Below are 19572 nucleotides of genomic sequence, written 5' to 3'. Positions count from 1 at the left end.
AAATAACTCAAATCCAGAAGAAAAACAAAAAAACGGGATTAAATATTGAAAATGGGTAGCAAAGATAATTGCAAAAAAAAAGAAAAACACAAAATGAACCTGTTACAGAATCTACTCCATGAAAATGACCAACGGCATGGCATCGGATCGCAGTGCAATGCAAATAAAACACACATGGAAAGAAGACGACGCTTGAACAAAACACCGTTTTCACATGCTACACCAAAACGATGTTACCGCCAGAAACGCCAAAGACTTTAAACTCAGATAAGCAGCAACGGGTTTCTTAATAGTTTTTTTGAAATGCAATCAAAAGAAGGTTGCAAAAAATGCAAAGAAAAAAAGAATTTACAGTTCTCTTTACGTGCTTTAATTTGTAAGCGTATGGATTGACTAGCTCGGATTTACTTGGGCAGAAAATTACTCTTTCGACAAAATATATATTAAATGTATATATTTACCTTTATTTACCTTAAATGTATATAACTCCTGTATACACCTCTAATATTTATTGAAACACAGTTCTCACCCTTATTGGCACATACGGCTATCATTTAGTTTTTGCTGGAAAATTAACCGTTGCATACATTTTGGCTTGTAAGAAATCTTTAAAAGAGAGCACATGGTGAGACTGCAATCGGATCATCACAATTCTGTATGTACATTATGGAGGTTTTACTTCTGTATTCTCATAACCGAACTTGCTGTTTTTCTTGATAAAGCTTCAAATGTCTATAATTATGGTTCTGTCGCATTCTTTTAAATTTTAGAGTGTTTTTAAGGCATATGATGTTTGCAGAGAAAGAGAGGGAGAGTCGGTGAGAATTTATTTTTGGAGATAGATAGCATCATTATTATACCCTCAGCCACATGGCTACAGAGGGTATATATAATTTGATATGGCCAAAAAGTGCCTCATCGAAGTAATGGTTTTACAACCTAGGTCTCTTTGGACCAAATCCGTTTCAGGACATTTGGAGTCGAACTAGCGATGACCGTCCGACTGTCTGGTGGACACGATAACAAGAGTATAGGAGTATCCGTTTTGGTCAAAACTCGGTACATCGTAATATTATTATCAAACTTAGATCGGCTTCGGAGATGGGTAGTATTGATACACCCTTTCTGGTACCTCTCCCTCAAAAGGTTGACATTTTCGAAAAAAAAATATTTTAAGGCTTAAAAAGACAAAGGATTTTTCCCCAACTTTGCGAATTCCAATATTTGCATCATCTAGGTCAGGTGCGAAAATGGACAATATCGGTCCACTCCATCAAGTACCAACCCCACAAAAGGGTCAACATTTTGAATTATTATAACACTCATAAAATGAGACGCAAGTGTCAGATTGCCATAAAATTACACACCGCACAATATTTGTATTAACCCAAGAGCTGGTGTGAAGATGGAATATAGCCTGGTACCTCCCCCACAAAGGTTCAAAATTTTGAATAACCATGAAGCTCATAAAACGCCAAATTGGCATCCGATTCCATTCAAACTTGACACATCTCAATATTTCCATCAAGGCAATATCTGTAATAAAGATGGTAGAGATCGGACCATTCCTTCTGGTAATAATCAAAACGAATATAAAATCCGAAATAAGCATCCGGTTCTCTTCTTATTTCACACATATCATTATTTCAACAAACACAAAATCTGCGGTGAAGAAGGGATATATCGCACCACTCCTTCTAATAACTCCCCCAAATCCGATTCAGACTTGGCACATCTCAATATTTCCACCAACACAAGATCTGTTATAAAGATGTTAGGGATCGAACCATATCTTCTGGTACTTCTCCCACACAGGGTTCAAGATTTTGAAAAACTAAACGCTCAATGACAGCGAAATCTGCCAAAACCATCTGGTACCTCAATCAGGATCACACTTTTCAATACTTTTATCCGTATAGTCCAACCAGGCACGTCGCAATATTTATATCATATTGAGGTCCGATACGTAATGGACAATATTGGCCCATTCCATCGGAACCTACTCCATAGAGGGTCAACAATTTGACAAATCTTAACCAAAGTCAAAATATATTTAAATAATCGAACATTGACTGAGGGTTTCTATAAAAGAGCCATTAATCAGTGACCTGAGGTCGCCTATTCTGGCAATAGAAAAAATTCTATTCCATGAAAATAAAAAGAATATCTTACAACAAAAAATTGTATTTCCAAATATTAGGCCAACAAAAAAATAAAAAATAAAAACCAAAACGGACAAGAACCAGAAGAAACCAAAGCAGGTTAATGCCAGCCATATGGACATGGACATGTAAACCAGGTTAACGTTTCCTGTGACAGGTAATCCAGTAACCAGAATTAAATCTTTTGGGGATAAAAACGGGGCAGAGAGGTAGGAGAGCACAATGCGATTATCGAAAAACAGGATTTTTGTAAGAAGTCATTTTGGCTTCTTCTCGAATTCTCCCTCACTTCGTGTGTGTCTGTGTATGTGTGGGGATGAAAAGTGGCACACAACAAAACAAGTCAAGTGGATGAATGACTAGGCAAGCAAATCGGGCTAATGGTACGGCTGTTCGAAATTATATGCAAAAGAAGTAAGAACAGAACGCCAGAAAATTTCGCAAGAGAGGATCCCGAAAAAAAAGAAAACAGGATTTACTAACGACCAAATGCAGGAGAGGATAAGTTATGAACATGACACGAAAACACACATGACTTCAATTTTAAGTGGCGGGATCTGCCAAAGCTTAGTAGGTAAATTGCAGATAACTTATGGTCAATCCATATACCATACAATTATTCTCGAGTCATTTTTTTCCGATTTTTTTTAATGGAACCTGTCTTTGATTTTCTTTGACAAAATGCAAAAAAAAAACAAAAAAGTAACAAATAAAACAAAAACTATTCACAACAGCCGTTTGCAACATTTGGTCGTGGAGTCTGGGTAATCCATTTGCAATGCTGGGAGAGCTTGTTTTCCTAGAGTCCACGATAGAAGATTTGCTGTTAATGCCATTACGGGCGAACAAGCGAAGCTTTTTTTCAATTCGTTTGCTTTATTTAATAATTTAGCAATTTTCACTTTCACTCGCAGCGGTGTTAAGAAAATGGGCACGCGTGCTCAAAAGTCACAGAAACAGGCGGACAGACAGACAGGCTGACACCAGGAGCCAACTAAGAGCCAACAACAAACGACAATTTGATGATGTCTTTTTCGCTGGTTGGTGTTAAGCCATCGCCATTGCCATGGAGTAGCCAAATCACGACGACAATGACGACAAGTTGTAAGACGATTTCTTCAGGTATCTGCTCTGGTGGAGTTGGCTGCTGCTGCTGCTGCTGTTGGTGACGCGTTTTTTCATTCGTGATGCATGACTTCAATCCTAATAATCATGATGTTTCATTGTAGCATTGTGTTTTATTTCTTAGATTTGTGAGTTGCTTTTGTTATATTGTATTTGTTGTTGTTTTTGTCCGCTTTCTGTAACAAATGCCTAATGCTAATGCAATTTATGTCAAAACTTTACTAAATTAGTTGTTATTAATTAGCTGAAATAGAAATTGTTTTGAAATAATTTAAAGTTAGGGGAACTTTGGGAGCAATGACATCTAAACGCTCAAAAGTTTGATGACGAAGGGAAAAGATGAGGGGAAATAGATATATTATATCAATGGCTCGAAAAGCTTCTACAAAAAGCGACAGTTTTTCTAGGGCAGGAGACAGGTCTTCAGTGGATAGAAGACGAGGTCTGCTATGGCTGGAAGACAAGGACTTCTATAGATAGAAGACGAGGTCTGCTATGGCTGGAAGACAAGGACTTCTATAGATAGAAGACGAGGTCTTCTATGGCTAGAAGAGCAAGTTTTCTATAACTAGAAGAAGAGGTATTCTATGGATAGAAGACGAGGCCTTCTATGTATAGAAGGCGTGGTCTGCTATGAATAGAAGAAGAGATCTTGGCTAGAAGACGAGGTCTTCTATGGCTAAAAGACGAGGTGTTCTACGGCTAAAAGACGAGGTCTTCGAAGGCTAGAAGAAGAGGTCTTCTATGGCTAAAAGAAGAGGTCTTCTATGGCTAGAAGAAGAGGTCTTCTATGGCCAGAAGAAGATGTCTTTTATGGCTAGAAGAAGAGGTCTTCTATGACTAGAAGAAGGGGTCTTCTATGGCTAGAAGAAGAGGGGTTCTATGGCTAGAAGAAGAGGTCTTCTATGGCTAGAAGAAGAGGTCTTCTATGGCTAGAAGAAGAGGTATTCTCTGGCTAGAAGAAGAGGTCTTCTGTGGCTAGAAGAAGAGGTCTTCTCTGGCTAGAAGAAGAGTTTTTCTATGGCTAGAAGACGAGGTGTTCTATGGCTAGAAGAAGGGATCCTTCTTCAGGTCTTCTATGACTAGAAGACCTTCCTTAGGTCTGTTATGACTAGAATACCTAAATTAAATTAGGTCTTCTATGGCTAGGGGAACTTCTTCAGGTCTTCTATGGCTAGAAGGCATTCTTTAGGTCTTCAATGACTAAATGATCTTCTTCTTCAGGTCTTCTTTGGAATGGCGATCTTTTTCACGTCTTCTACGGCTAGAGGGCCTTCTTCGGATTTTCTGTGGCTAAGAGACCTTCTTCAGGTCTTCTGTGGCAACAAGACCTTCTTTAGGGCTTCTATGGCTAGAAGACATTTTTTAGATCTTTTATGGCTAGAAGACTTTCTTCAAGTCTTCTATGCCTTTCTTTAGGTCTTCCCTGGCTGGAAAACCTTGTTCAGGTCTTATATGTCTTAAAGACCTTCTTCAAGTATTCTATGACTAGAAGACCTTCTTCAGATATTCTATGACTAGAAAACCTTTTTGAGGCCTTCTATGACTAGAAAACCTTCTCCAGTCTTTTATGGTTAGTACACCTTCTCCAGGTTTTCTATGGGTAGAAGACCTTATTTAGATCTCCTCTGGGTAGAATACATTCTTCTGGTCTTCTATGGATAGATGGTCTTCTCCAGGACCTCCAGACCTTCTTCTGGTCTTATATGACTAGAGGACCTTTTTCTGGTATTCTATGGTCAGAAGACCTTCTTTAATTCTTTTGGCTAGAAGACTTTTTTCCGGTCTTCTATAGCTAGAAGACCTTCTGAAGCCATTCTATAGCTTGAAGTCCTTCTGAAGCTCTTCTATATCTAGAAGACCTTCTGAAGCGCATCTATAGCTAGAATACCTTCTGAAGCTCTTCTATAGCTAGAAGACCTTCTGAAGCTCTTTTATAGCCAGAAGACCTTGTGAAGCTCTTCTATAGCCAGAAGACCTTGTGAAGCTCTTCTATAGCCAGAAGACCTTGTGAAGCTCTTCTATAGCCAGAAGACCTTGTGAAGCTCTTCTATGGCTAGAACTCCTTCTTCATGTCTTTTAGGGCTAGACGATATAAGATGTAAGATGTTCTTATGGCCTTCTATGGGTAGGAGATATTCTTCAGATCATCTGTGGATAGAAGACCATCAACAGGTCTTCTTTGGAGAGGTCTTCTAGACATTCTTCGGGACTTCCACAGCATTTTTATAGCATAGTTCTAGGTGCTTTATAATTTGGAATGATATATTAACATACAGATTTTTTAATATTTTATTGTAACGCCTAAAACTATGCTATAAAAATCCCAAATATAAATGTAAAAAAAGTCACATTACATATGACCCTAACGTAATGTCTAAATTCATTGTCAAATGATGCCTAATCTAGAAGTGAAAAATTTTGGCATCAACTAAAAACTGATGCATAGTTTTAGGCTCTATTAAAAATAGCCTATGTTTGGTTCGAATAAATTACGTTTAAATAAAATTAAGTTGCATGATTTATCTTGGCATATTTTTAAGGCAAGTCAACAGAAATAGAACACATTTTTTAGGCGCTCTTTAGTGCTTCACAAACTTTCGCCGAAAAGTTAATGAACTCCAGATTCAATCATAAATTTTCACCTATGTGCCACACCTGATGTATTGAATAACACCCAAGTAAACCAACAAACCAACCAGAATTATAACACAAAATCGCCTGTGTTCTGTCGGCCATTTGTGGTCAGCGATTCAAGGCGCAGCATGAGTTCTGTGTGGAGGTTTTGTGGTTTTTTGCAAAGGAGTTTGTCAATTTTTTCGCGCCATTCTCTTTGAGCATTTCGGCTTGGCCACTTTTTTGAACACCTCAGAAAAGATTGAACCTGAATGTTTGCGTTTTCCAAATGGCAGTGAACTTGCAACCAAACAACACCCAACTTTTACCTGTTTTCATGTTGGAGTTGTAATGCCGCTTGTTGTGTTTTTGTTGCTGTGGATTGTCAGCAATCCAATTGTGTTTTATTTTTGGCATTTTCCTGGTTTTATTTCGCTGTTGTTGTTGTTGGCTTGGATTTTGAAACATGTGAACAATGTGTTGTGGCAGCAGAGTAAAAAAAGACGTCTTTGAAAATGAATATTTTGTAGTTGGCGATTTTTTTATAATTTTAGCTTTACTGGCTGCATAAACGACGAACCGACAGACATGGGTCAATTGTAAAAATTATTTTTTTTGTTTACTGCTGTTGTTATAAATCATTGGAATTAACTCGTTGCTGAGACTCTGACTGGCTTGCTGCTTAACCTGCCGTGTTTTTTTGGTTGGAGTTGTTCATCCAGTAGCGATGTTGTCCGCTGATCACCCAGCTGTTCGATTGTCGATTTAGTGTTTAGTTTTTTTTTTTTGGTTGCTGTTCCTGGATTCGATTGGAGTTTTGTTGGCCAGTATTACCGTCATTCATCGTTTGACCATAATAGTACATAAACTTGATTATTTTTGAGAAATTAAATTGTTGTTGGTTGCTGTTGATATTCACAATGTACGGCAGCAGGAGGCCACTCGCTTTGTGGTAACAGCTTGGTAACAAGCTGCTGTTGTTTACGTCAACGGCTGATGTTGCTGGTTTTCGGTACGACCGTATGCCGGGGCCAACAAATCTCCATTGAAAATTTTTAATCACAAAATACAATTGTGAGGCACATTATCAAATGCCGTTAATAACTCCGGCAATTTTCATTGTCAGCCTGACCCGTCGTCCGAAAGTTCGTCCGTCCCTCCCTCCATTTAAGTTATTGCAATATTGTCTTAAACCCAATTGTTTCACCATGACTTTTTCCTTTTCTCTTGCACAAATATATGTTCATAGTTTCCTGGTCTTTGTAATGCTAATTTAGGAGAAAATCGATGGAAAATGAAAGAAAATTATTTCATATTAAGTATTTATTTGCATTTGGAGATAATCTCCACAAAATAATAATCCAGGAAGTCGAGGAGGTAAAAATCAATATTAAACTGGAAATTTTACAAACAAATATATATTTTATTTCATTTCTAAGAAATTTTGAAATTTTATGAAACTACAAAGCCGATATGAAAAATATCATTTAACGAGATTTTCTATGGCTAGAAGGCGAGATTTTCTATGGCTAGAAGACGAGGTCTTCTATGGCTAGAAGAGGAGGTCTTCTATAGCTAGAAGACGAGGTCTTCTATGGCAAGAAGACGAGGTCTTCTATGGCTAGAAGAGAAGGTCTTCTATGGCCAGAAGACGAGGTCTTCTATGGCCAGAAGACGAGGTCTTCTATGGCCAGAAGACGAGGTCTTCTATGGCCAGAAGACGAGTTCTTTTATGGCTAGAAGACGAGTTCTTCTATAGATAGAAGACGAGTTCTTCTATGACTAAAAGATACGGTTTTCTATGGTTAGAAGACGAGGTCTTCTATGGCTAGAAGACGTGGTCTTCTATGGCTAGAAGTCGAGGTCTTCAATGGCCAGAAGACGAGGTCTTTTATGGTTAGAAGACGTGGTCTTCTATGGTTAGAAGACGTGATATTCTATGGTTAGAAGACGTGGTCTTCTATGCTTAGAAGACGTGGTCTTCTATGGCTAGAAGACGAGGTCTTCCATGGCTAGAATACGAGGTCTTCTATGCCTAGAAGACGAGGTCTTCTTTGGATAGAAGACAGCACTTCTATGGCTAGAAGACGAGGTCTTCCATGGCTAGAATACGAGGTCTTCTTTGGATAGAAGACAGCACTTCTATGGCTAGAAGACGTGGTCTTCTATGGCTAGAAGACGTGGTCTTCTATCGCTAGAAGACGTGGTCTTCTATGGCTAGAAGACGTGGTCTTCTATCGCTAGAAGACGAGGTCTATCGCTAGAAGACGAGGACGAAGCCTTCTATGGCTAAAATACGAGGTCTTTTATGGCTAGAAAACGAGGTCATATATGACTAGAAGACGAGGTCTTTTACAACTAGAAGACGAGGTCTTTTACAACTAGAAGACGAGGTCTATGGCCAGAAAACGAGGTCCTCTATGGCCAGAAGGCGAGTTCATCTATGGCCAAAAGACGAGGTCTTTTACGGCTACAGGACGAGGTCTCCATTGGCTAGAAAGTCTTATCTGACTGGAAGACGTGGTCTTCTATGGCTAGAAGACCTGCTTCAGCTCTTCTATGGCTAGAAGAACTGCTTCAGCTCTTCTATGGCTAAAAGATCTGCTTCTTCAGGTCTTCTATGGCTAGAAGACCTGCTTCAGCTCTTCTATGGCTAGAAGACCTGCTGCAGCTATGCTATGGCTAGAAGACCTGCTTCAGCTCTTCTATGGCTAGAACATCTTCTTCAGGTGTTTTAAGGTATAGAAGACCTTTTCAGATCTTCTGTGGCTAGAAGACCTTCTCCTTGAAGGCCTTCTTGTCCGTATCGCTTTAGTAGGACCGGGTCTATCCCGGGTCTTGGATCCGGATTCAAATATCCAGCAAAGGGGTCCACCCAACCCTCCTTAAAAAATTACAAAAAAATAAACCGAGAGTTTTTTCTAAACTAGCGTTAAGATGTCTTTTGAACAACAGAGAAAATGCTTTTCGAGTGAGAGAAAATTTCGCTCGAAATCGAGAAGATTTTATCCTTTGCGAGTATTCTAGCAGTTTTTGCCATTTCAAGTAGGACGACATCTTCATCTTTTCAAGAAATTATTATCAGTAACATTAGGAAAATGAAGTCAAGAGAAAAATTCTACCTCCGATTTTTGCCTCCAACAAAGATTTTTGCATCAAAACAGCTGATATCGTTTTTTTGATGTCGATTATATAACTGATTCTTGGCTTTTTTGCAGGGTATTTTTTACAGAGTCGAAGATCAGAGCTTAAAATTTGTTAATCGTTTCCTATTTTTGGTACTTGATAATTATCGTATATGTCGAACTTATTTTGCTATTTTATCCATGGATTGAATGCCACAAACTCTTGCTGAATTCAATATTTCAGTTTTGCTTTGGGGTTCGAAGATTATGATATGCAATTATTGGTGGGCTTCAGAGTCACGCAATATATCCATCGATCATTTATTTGCTAGAATTTTAATGGCCACAAAAATAGGGCCTATTCTTTTGGTTTCGATGGGAATCAGATTTAAGCAGAAATAACCAGATTCTTACCAAGCGATTTTCTTCAATTTCGATTAACACTAGTTACAAGCGGACATAACCAGATGGCCCTCTGATGGGAGAAAGGGAGCTAGAAATTATTAACATAACCCTCAAGTAAAAAAAAAAACTAGGAAGAGTAGGGGCTATTGTAATCATCATAAAACAGATTCATTTAAATGAAAAGCCTTCTTCATTCCCTCCAGCAGATTGCAGCGAACACAAGCAATTACAACCGATGCTGCTGCTAGTTTTCTTCGTTTTTTGTGGTGTCCAGTGAGTGCGCCATACAAATTTCTTAGTCAATTAAGAATGACAGGCAAAATTGTCACAATAACGTACAGCTATGACAGTTTTTCTATGGCCCCGCTAACATTTGCTATCCGTGTCTGTCTGTATGACCGACCGACCGACCGATCCACAAAACTAGAGCAAATTAATAAATAAATATTTGCATACATTTTCCAAAACTCTAAATTAATGCAACAACAGCAAAAAAAAAAAAGAAAATAAATGGGGAGGAGTATTTTTCTATGGTACCCAGTCACCACAATCCAATTTACGGAACAACGAACCATTAGTTGGGAAATTTAACACAGCCAAACAAATGTGGAGCTAGTATTTTTGGAAGCACAACCTCTGTCATAACAGTCATCCACACCATGACATGGACAATTTAATGAAATGTTTGGTAAATATTGTCACTGTGAACAATTTTGCTAATTTTTTGGGCAACAGATGGCGTTGCAGATAAGGATGTTGGTGGTCATAGAGGAAATCAGAGATATATTCGGAGAATTTTCGAAATTAAAATCAAGTTGCTTTTCTCTTATAGGAAGGAGAGGTAAATTTACTTGCAAAGAGCTAAGAATTTCTCAATAGCGGAATAATAAATGAATCTCTGAATGCATGAAAACACAGCGCCATCTATAATTCAGAAATTCTTCATTAAATTTGAGAAACTTTGATAATTTCAGTGTTTGTCATATTGATAAGTAGATGGCGTTTCCTAATGGCCTCTTTTCTGATATCGTTATTTTCGCTTAGTGACTTTTTTGATGGTAGATTATCCATTAAAAACTATGAGTGCCGTATATTTTTACTGCAGATTCCATTCCCATCCTTTGTTTTCCATACAAAATTCCTATATTCATATATGAGATGAAAAACTGCAACCAAATTCAGCCTGCTGTCGTGGACGGAAGAAAACAGCAACATCAGCAGAAATCGTTCGAAAAGTAAAGAAGCGACTTGATCGAAACCCGCGTCACAGTGGCCGAAAATTGGCTCGTGAGCTGAACATATCGTAATATTCCATTCGGCAAATATAGAAAAATGAGCTCGGGGTAAAGCCATTGAAAATAGACTCAAAAGAGCTAAAGAGTTGCTTCGCTTGGCCAAAAGTGGAGAACAACCGAATTTGGTTTTCTCCGATGAGAAAACATTCGTTGTCCAGCAGTTTGTTCGTCGTCCAGCAAATAAAATGATCGTGTTTACTTGCCAAAGAGGTCAGCTGAAAATGTGAACCTTCAGTTGGCCATCAGAAATCACGCGCCGGCCGCAGTGATGGTGTGGACCGCCATAACAGCCGATGGTTGCTCTCCGCTCGTTTTAATCGTCCGTGGCTTCAGAATAAATGCCGAATATTATCGCGAAAATATTCTGGAGGGTGTATTAAAGCCTTGGGCACGCAAACATTTTGGCCACAGACCTTGGACATTCCAACAGGACTCAGAACCATCGCACTCAGCTCGCGCCACACAAGAATGGTTACAAAATGAGGTTCCTCGCTTCATTTCCAGCGCACAATGGCCACCAAAATCTCCGGATACCAATCCGTTGGACTCGTGTATTTGGAGTATTTTGGAAAACAAGGTTGGCACTAAAAAATACCAAAGTGTCGATCACCTCAAGCAAACGCTTCGCCGGGAATGGGCCAAAATACCGCAGAGCAACATTCGGGCAGCGTGTGACGGTTTCATTGGCCGTCCGAAGGCCATAAATCGTGCCAAAGTTGACCAATTCGAATAAATCTTAACTTATTCTAAAATCTGATGGTATTTCCGACATTTTTTGTTTCATTCAATAAACTTTAAAAAAAAAATTATTTCGTTTGACTTTGTTGCAGTTTTTTCATCCCACCCTGTATAGCCCACATACCACCACATACTACGGGAACCACCTGATATTTGGACGATTTTAGCAACATTATTCACCGGAGTGATTTCAAATTTCATATTTAGAGTTCGTAATGAGTACTGCAGCCTATGATAAAAAATTGTCTATACAGGTACAGGTCTTCGTATAGGCCTCATACATCAGTACCTCCATATATTCGGTATTTTTAAGAATTTAGGTACAATATTCGGTATTTTGACGATTTTAGGTACAATGTTCGCCGAATTGTCTTTAAAGTTCCTAATAGGTACTACAGCCTGTGACAGAAAATTGTTTATGCAGGTTCATACCTTTGTATAGCCCCCATATAACGGTACCTCCCGATATTCAATATTTCGATGATTTTAGCGACATTATACATCGGAGTTGTTTCAAATTTCGTATTTTAGGGTTCGCAATGGGAACTACAGTGTATGTAGGTCCAGGTCTTCGTATAGACCCCATATATCAGTACATCCCTATATTCGGTATTTTGACGATTTTAGGTACAAAGTTAACCGAAATTGTCTGAAATTTCGTCTTTAAAGTTCCTAATAGGTACTACAGCCTGTGACAGAAAATTGTCTATAAAGGTCCCGGTCTGCGTATAGCCCCGATATAACGGAACCTCCCAATATTCGGTATTTTGATGATTTTAGCTACATTATTCACCGGATTTTTTTATAAGTTACGTATTTGAATATTGTAACGGCTTATGACAAAAGTTAAGTGTGCAGGTCCGCGTATTCATATAGACCACAATATTACGGCTATATTCGGTATTTTTTTTTTTGATTTTAACAAAATTTTTGACGGATTTTATTTTTTTCCAAAATTTCTAAATTTGTTTCAAATGGTGTAGGCTATTCAAAGTTCGAACTTTGAATACCCTCCGAACTGCTTTTTAGCTTTTTTACTTGTTCCCTTATAAGAAGGGGAGAAATATCTACATGGGAAAATATAAGAATTTCTCAACAATCTCAATAATAAATCAATCTCAGGTGCAGGTAAACGCAACGCCATCTATGCTTCAGAACTTCTTCATTTAAGGTGAGAATATTTGCTAATATCTGTGTTTGACATATTAATAGGTAGATGTCGTTTCCTAATGGAGTTTTTTCTGATATTATTGTCGCTCAGTGACTTTTTATGGTAGATTATCCATTAAAAACTATGAGCGCTGTATATATTTACTGCAGATTCCATTTCCATCCTCTGTATTCCATAAAAAAGATTCATATATATTCCTGTACAAATTTTATTTATAAATAAAGGTTTGAGACTTAGATGTCGTTTCCTGATAATCTGTCCCTGATATCATTATTTTTGTTCCTTAAAAATTTTTAATTAAATTTTTAGGTGAGTATCATGTATATTTTTCCCTGCTATATTTTCCATTAAAAATTAAAGAACTATTTCAATATAAATGTTACTAATTAATAAAGATTTAAGACCTGACTAATCTGTTTGATCTTTTGATATGTAGATGTCGTTTTCTGATGATTTTTTCTCCGAAATCATTATCGTCGCCCTGTAAAATTTTTGGCTACAGATTTCCCAATGCAAACAATATACAATGTATATTTTTACTGCATAAGGCCGTAATCATCAATTCCTATGCTTTCTTTTCCTTACAAACCCCATATCAAATTGCAATAGAAAATTTATCACATAAACATAAAAATCATTCTGGCAAAGCATTTCTTAAGAAGAACATTCTCTGGCCAACTAATTGACATCTTTCTTTAAAAGAAAACCTCATAAAATAGTGAAATATTTCCCACAGCGTTTTAGCGGGAACCGTAATATTTCTTATTTTCCAACCACTCCCCCAGCTAGAGGAATAAGTGTCAGTAAGTCGTTGTTGGCTGGCCACATAGCACAGTTATAAATGACAACATCAGGCATCTGTTGCTGCTATAAAAACAAAAATTGCATTAATTCCGAATTTTATTGCAAGACAATTGTGCGTTTAGCATTCGTACTCGTATGTCATTTGCAGTTATTCGAATGAAAAATGATGCATGGTGGGAATTCGGAGGAAAAATATAGGAAGAATTTTATTTTATTTTCCGAAGAAATTTATTTGATTGATGCTAGTAATCCAAAAATGAAAAGAAAACGTATTATTAGTGGACCCAAGCTCAAATTTTTACCCTTTGTGGGCGAGGTACTAGAAGTAGTGAACCGATATATCCCATCTTCACAACAGACATTGGGTTAATAAAAATATTGTGATGTGTGTAATTTGAAGAGAACCGTATTCTTATTTCGGATTTTATGTTCGTTTTTTGTTATTCTAAACTTTGACCCTTTGGGGAGGTACAAGAAAAAAAGTCCGATTTCTACCAACATTATAACAGATCTAGTGTTGATGGAAATATTGAAATGTACCAAGTCTGAATAGAATCGGATGTTAATTTCGCGTTTTATGAGCTTCATAAATATTCAAAATTTTGACCCCTTGTGGGGGAGGTACCAGAAGGAGAGGACCAATATGTTTCCGTTTTATGAGATTTATGGATACTCGAAATTTTTACCCTTTGTGGGGGAGGTACTAGAAGGAGTGAACCGATATATCCCATCTTCACACCAGCTATTGGATTAATAAAAATATTGTGATGTGTGTAATTTAAAGAGAACCGTATTCATATCTCGGATTTTATGATCATTTTTTGTCATTCTAAACTTTGACCCTTTGTGGGGAGGTACCAGAAGAAATGGTCCGAACTCTACCATCTTTATAACAGATCTTGTGTTGATATAAATATTGAGTTATACCAAGTCTGAATGGAATCGGATGTTAATTTCGCGTTTTATGAGCTTCATAAATATTTAAAATTTTGACCCTTTGTGGGGGAGTTACCAGAAGGTGCGGACCGGTATGTTCCATCTTCACACCAGACCTTGGCTTAATTAAAATGTTTTTATGCGTGTAATTTGAATGTAATCGGAAACTTACATCACATTTTATAATAGTTATAATTATTCAAAATTGTGACCCTTTGTGGGGGAAGTACTGGATGGTGTGGACCGATATCACACCTGACCTAGCACTAACGGAAATATCTGGATATGCAAAGTTGGAGACAAGTCGGATTATCGTTTCTCTTTCTGTGCAAAAAATATATTTTGAAAATTTCGACCTTTTGTGGAGCAGCTACCAGAAGGAGTTTTCCGATATGTTCCATCTTCACACCAGACCTTGGGTTAATAAAAATGTTGTGATGATTGTAATTTGAAGGCAATCGGACACTTACATCACATTTTATGAGAGTTTTAATTATTCAAAATTTTGACCTTTTGTGGGGGAGGTACCAGAAGGAGAGGACCGATATTGTCCATCTTAACACCAGACCTTGGGTTAATGTAATTATTGGGATGTGTGAAATTTGAAGGCAATCGGACTCTTACATCAAATTTTAAGAGAGTTTTAATTATTCAAAATTTTGGCCCTTTGTGGGGGAGGTACCCGAAGGAGTATATCGATATTGTCCATTTTCACACTTGACCTATTGCTGATGCAAATATTAGGTTTTGCAAAGTTGGAGCAAAATCGAGTCATCCTTTCTCTTTTTGTGCAATAAAATATTTTCATTGAAAATTTCAACATTTTGTGGGGGAGGTACCAGATGGAGTGGACCGATATTTCCCATTTCCGAACACGATCTAAGTTTGACAATAATATTACTATGTACCAAGTTTGGATCAAATCGGATATTCCCTTTGAGGGTTATCGTGCACACAAGCCAGCCAGACAGACGGACGGACGGACATCGCTAGATTGACTCCAAATGTCCTGAAACGGATTTGGTCCAAAGAGACCTAGGGTCTAAAACCGTTATTTCGACTAGGCACGTTTTGACCGTATCAAATTGTATATACCCTCTGTAGCCAAATGGCTGAGGTTATAAAAATAGAAAAGAATGTCTATTTTAAGCAGCAGCACAACAATGTGCTACCAAGAGTCATTTCCGAACAATCAATTCGAATGGTCATAAAAAAGATAGGTTTTTAAATAGCTGCAAATCGGACAACTAAGCAGTCCCTCTATCTCTCCCTTTTACTTTCAAATGCAAATTGTATTTCTGGCTATATTAACTATTTTCAGTTTTTTTCCTTTTCTCAGATACCGAAGAATGGTCGTTTGGTTAGACACAGTGACCAGCCACCACAACCAACAGATGTGAGTCATATTCAGAATAAAAAACGTCATCCAACCCTCGTTTGCAATTAAATGAACAAGAAAAATATGAAAAAGAAAGAAAATAAAATAAATAAAAACAGATCGAACGTATTGAAAGGAAAATGCAAAATTTTGTATTTGAAATGCTATCTAAAAAGGATGACAGAAAAATATGCAAGAACGAGGAGGTACAAATGCAAAAATATAAAACATAAAGGATGATAGTGGCTTGTTAACCCATTCGACATTTGCTTCATATTTTTTATTTAACGTTTCACGAACTGCTGAATCCTTCAATAAATACACATGTGACAAAAAGTGGTACCTTATTGAATTGCCGCATCGATTGGGTAATTCAAGACTCTACGTTTGATTTTACAAAAAAACAGGTAAAAAGACATTAAGTTCGACCGGGCCGGAACTTCTAACACCCTCCACTATTAGGTAAAGAAAACATTTTTATACAGAGCGCATCTGTATTCAAACGTGTTCCAGTTTAAACCAAAAATTTCAATACGATCGGCAGGAGAATGCAATTAGGTTTTTCAAAAAACAAAATAGGGTCTGGATCCGTTACATGGGGACCATACCAAAACGGGAGCATATATAGACAATTTTATACTACAGGGATGGTAACCTATTGCGAGTCTTAAGAACCAAATTTGTCATAATTTCGTGGGTAAATGTGACTAGGATTATCAAATTACGGAATATGGGGTAATATATGTAATATCTAATATCGAACCGTTGTATGGAAAGCGTTGGCCAATGGTGACAATGTTTTGACACCAGTTGTCGAGTCTAGTATGAAGTATAAATACCAAATTCGACACAAATCTATTAGAAAATGTGGCTTAAATCGTTAAAATATTCAATGTTCTGTCACCGAAGCTAGAACTCATTACAAACTTTAAATACCAATTCTTATACAAATCCGGAAAAAAGTGGTAAAAATTATCAAAATACTGAATATGGGGGCTATACGAAAACATAGACCTATATAACCAATTTTCCGACACTGGCGCTAGAATCCATAAAGGACAAATAGAATCCATAAAGGACAAATACCAGTTTTTAAATAAATCCGTGGAAAAATATGGCTAAAACCATCAAAATAACGAATATCGGGAGGTACCCTTATATGAGGGCTATACGAAAACGTTCAACTAAATAAACAATGTTCCACCACTGGAGCTAGAACCCAAAACGAACAACTAATCCCAGTTTTTAGATAAATTCGTGGAAAAATGTGGCTAAAACCATCAAAATACCGAATATCGGGAGGTGCGGTTATGGGGGGGCTATACAAAAGCTTCGACGTGCACAGACAATTTTTTGTCATTGGCTGTAGTATCCATTACGAACTTCAAATACCAAATTTGAAAAAATTCCGGTGAATAATGTCGCTAAAACCATCAAAACACCGAATTTAGGGAGGTGCGGTTATATGGGGGCTATACGAAGGCGTGGACCTGCAACGACAATTTTCTGTCAGAGGTTGTAGTATCCATTACGAACTTCAAATATTAAATTTGAAACAATTCCGTTGAATAATGTTGCTAAAATCCTTAAAGTACTGAATATCGGGAGGTACCGTTATATGGGGGGCTATACGAAGGCGTGGATCTGCATAGACTTTTTTCTGTCATAGACTGTAATATCCATTACGAACTTCAATTACCAAATTTGAAACATTTCCGGTGAACAATGTCGCTCAAATCATTGAAATACCGGAAATAGGGAGGTGCAGTTATATTGGGGCTATAACTAAACGTGGACCTATACAGCCCATTTTCAATGCCAAAAGTCCTGCAGACGAAACACACATTTGAGTAAAATGTTATCAAGCTACTTCACTACTACTACTTCAATTCGAACAGACAGACCGACGCTCATCGCTAATTCGACATAAAATTTTATGCTGATCAAAATTTGTGGGGTCTAAAATGTATATTTCGAGGTGTTACAAACGGAATGACGAACTTAATACATCCTCCATACTATGGTGGAGGATATAAAAAAGTCCAAAAACTCCCTCATTAAAAATCAAAATAGATGCTCGGTTCCAGAACTAATTAATCAAACGTTTTTAAAACTTTAACCGTTCTTCCCATAATATGGACAAAAATTGTACAAATTAGTGCCATATTGCGGGCTCTGAATCAGTCAAAAGTCAACTCCAACTCATAAGGAACATATCCTAAAAAGTTAACCAAAAACTGCCTAAAAATTCAACCAAAAACTCCGCTCTTTCGTTTGCAATTCTCACAAAAAAAGAACTGGTAAGAACAAAACAAAGAAACAGGCCGGCAGCAAGCACCGAAACAGAACACACAGAATTATTCTACTTTTGTTGACCCTGTTCCAAATTTCGTTTGCAGCAGCAAAAAAGTCAGCCAAAAAGAAAAAGTGCCAATAATTGAACGACCAACCAACCAACCAACCGGCCAGCCGAAACCGAAAACCAGTTGTGTTAGTCAATTTTTGTTTGTTCTGCTGCTTTCAAAGACAACAGCAGCAGCACAAAACGTTAAATTTACAAATGACTTGTAAAACGTGTGGCGTGCTTGGCATCATTTGTATGTGGCCGGCATGTGTGAGTGTGTATGCCACCTCCCTCTTGGCCAAGAGCACACAACAGGATTAGAGAGAGAGGAGCTTGGCATCATTACATCTTCTGCAGCGCACAACTGTCGAAAAGAATTTGCAGTCATTATTTTTGTTTTTTTTTTGCTAGGAATACCGCGAATCTCTTCAATAGAACTTTTATTACCATTGACAGTTCTGTGTTTTGACATAGATAATTTCCAAAGGAGGTCAATTTAATGATCAAATCAAATAGCTTTCAAAATCGTTTAGCGAATTTTGTTTTTGAGAATGAAAGCAATTTTTGTTAACGGTTAATTAGCCATCAATTAATGTTGGATTGGTTGGAATGTGTATTTCTATTGAAAGGTAAATAATAAAAAAAATGAGAGAAAGCTTTACGAAGAGAATACACATTTGCTCTGTTCCAGAAACTATAAGAATCTACAAGTTCTGCAATTATATTCCATGTCATAAAGGGAAATTTGATTCTGGAATAGAGCAATTTTGATCGATGTCAGTCAGTTATGAGGATTGCCCCAGACCACCAGTCCATTTTTTAAACTTTTCTTCAAAAAAGACGACCTAAAATTTAAAGTTAAATCGGAGCCTGGGAATTCATGAAGGAATTTACTCTGAGATCGAGAGGGCCAATATTCCGAAACCACAGATATTATGGTATCCCGAACGATAGATAGATAGTTTATCAATACCCCATTGAGAAAGCTTTAAGGCGCCTAGATCCTCTAGGAGCACGAAGGATTTAGTCGCTAATATTGAAGACGATTCCTACTTTTTAAATTGGCTCGTATATACGACCTCAAGATTTAAAAACAAAATCTTTAGACAGGGGTGTTTATGTCTTCAGTCTTCAGCAAATCTCAGGACCACCCATCAAAATATATCCGAAATATCAATAAAAAGCTCTGCTACTAATCTGAAATCGAAAGACAGCATGACATCCAGATCTTCACTCAACATATCTCCAGATATTCTCTTAGAAAATCTTTACATTATACCTCAGTAGATCTCCACATTTTCGATCTCCAAAAGATATCTATATGTTCTATCAAAAGATCTTCAAATCGTCTATCAAGAAGATCCTCAGATTTTTGAACCATCCTGCTGTCCGAAGATCTCAAGAACATCATTGATAAGATCTCTTGGTTTTCGCTTAGTTTGTTTAAAGTTTATTTTTAGAACATTTTCTATT

At 37.4% G+C, this 19572-nt stretch overlaps 1 protein-coding gene across 2 annotated transcripts in view; it reads right to left on the bottom strand.

The window, feature by feature from the left end:
- The window catches only part of LOC101900440 (serine/threonine-protein kinase N), a 201322-nt gene that overhangs the window by 176711 nt on the left and 5039 nt on the right, over positions 1-19572 (bottom strand). The window lies entirely within an intron of this gene.

Source organism: Musca domestica, unplaced genomic scaffold, assembly GCF_030504385.1.
Source record: "Musca domestica strain aabys unplaced genomic scaffold, Musca_domestica.polishedcontigs.V.1.1 8, whole genome shotgun sequence".
Lineage (NCBI taxonomy): Eukaryota > Metazoa > Arthropoda > Insecta > Diptera > Muscidae > Musca > Musca domestica.
Note: the sequence above shows the minus strand (reverse complement) of the source record. Positions and strands in the feature narration are given on the sequence as shown.